Source organism: Limulus polyphemus, unplaced genomic scaffold (genome assembly GCF_000517525.1).
Source record: "Limulus polyphemus unplaced genomic scaffold, Limulus_polyphemus-2.1.2 Scaffold3499, whole genome shotgun sequence".
In the NCBI taxonomy this organism is placed as follows: Eukaryota; Metazoa; Arthropoda; class Merostomata; order Xiphosura; family Limulidae; genus Limulus; species Limulus polyphemus.
The window spans coordinates 85,557-87,632 of NW_013669109.1; positions in this window are offsets into that span (position 1 = coordinate 85,557).

Here is a 2,076-nt window from a genome sequence, read left to right on the forward strand (position 1 = left end):
AAAAACCTTGTTGAAACGTTATACATTTGCTGTTATGTTAAACTTATATTAAAGTTTTTTCGTTATTACTCATTCAAGCCGTCTCCAAGCATTATGATATCTGCATACGTTTTCTTCGAACTGCTGTTATTGTGGTGCTAAGTTTACCAATTTGTTGGCCAAGGACACACCACAAAGAATATGACAAATTTAGATATTTAATAAGAACTATGATATTTATTATGGTAGTTGGGTTAAAAATCAAATATGTATGTATCCACGTGTCAAATAAATAGATACTTTTTAGAAAATATTAAAATTCCATTAAAAATGTCCATATCTTTGGAAAGTCCTCTATTTTATCTCAGCCGAGAGTTATCCTATTTTGATTCATCTTCTAGCTTTGTATGTATGTCCAGCTAACTGCTCCCTCAGTACTGGACAGGCAGACTCGGGGTGGCCCAGGGATTGTTCTTATCTATAAGGTGTATCCTATATATGAAAGGGGGCTAAAACGTGCCCAGAAGGCCACCCAGACGTAACGGAGCCTAAGATTAGGTTTACAGGGTCGCGGAACCTGAATATAGTATCGAATAGTCACTAACAAGCTGCATTCTGGACTTTATTATGCTTGGTTAGTCACTAACAAGCTGCATCCTGGACTTTATTATGCTTGTTTAATCGCCAGAAAGCTACATCCTGGACTTTATTATGCTTGGTTAGTCACTAGAAAGCTACATCCTGGACTTTATTATGCTTGGTTAGTCACTAGAAAGCTACATCCTGGACTTTATTATGCTTGTTTAATCGCCAGAAAGCTACATCCCGGACTTTATTATGCTTGGTTAGTCACTAACAAGCTGCATTCTGGACTTTATTATGCTTGTTTAATCGCCAAAAAGCTACATCCTGGACTTTATTATGCTTGGTTAGTCACTAGAAAGCTACATCCCGGACTTTATTATGCTTGGTTAGTCATTAACAAGCTGCATTCTGGACTTTATTATGCTTGGTTAGTCACAGCTTCCTTCTTTAACTTGTTTGAAATTACCTATATCTAAAATTCAGATTCTTAAGCTGCCAAAATTACCACCTATCATAGTCTTCAGCCACTAAAACTACCGGATTTATGACATACTTTCTAATGGTGTTGCCCCCCAGTGGCACAACGGTATGTCTGCGGACTTACAACGCTAAAAACCGGGTTTCGATACCCGTGGTGGGCAGATCACAGATAGCCCTTGTGTAGCTTTGTGCATAATTAAAAACAAACAAACAATCTAATGGTGTTTATTATAGTGTTAAGCTACACATTGGGCTATCTTTTTTCTGTCTGCTGCGAGGATTGAGCCCCGCAATTCTGGTGTTAGGGGCCCTCAAGCTTACTGCTTAACTACTAGGGGACTTCAAATAGTGCAAAACTAAACTGACAATGGTAGCCTAGTGGAACATCACATTAAGCTGGACCACTGAGCTAAGTTCATTCAATGCTACATGACATATCTACATAACTTTACAGTAAACATGGCGCCTTGTGACGGAGCTCTGAGTTTCAGAACTGCTGATCTGAGTTCAAAACCATGAGACACTACAAAATATTCCCCATAGTTTAACTTGTGGGTGCATTATAATAGTGAAAGTCAACCCCATACCGTGGATGGTAGGGTGACGCTAAATAACTGCCTTTCCCTCTGTTCAGTAGTTCAAAATTCGCGACTTTGGCAGATAGCCTAAGTAGCTTGGCCACAACAACAAAATACAAATAAAATGCTTTCCTTCTGCTGTGCTATTTTTCCAGCAGTCATGGCCAGGACTAACTAAGGGTCTGAAATAAACACCACAACAAAGAGCAACTTACAGAAATGTAGTACGGGACCGCACCGTACATCACCTACCCATCTTAATTAACATGCGAGAAAACTTGAATTTTTCAATGTCCTCAGATTGGACGTAGTAAGGCACTCATCAAAATTACTTCCCCTTTCCGCTAGAGTGCGTGGTACGTGTATTTGTAATTGTTTGTTGTCCATGTTTTTCTAAGAGAAAGATAACTTATATATATATATATGTGTGTGTGTGTGTGTGTGGTTATTTATT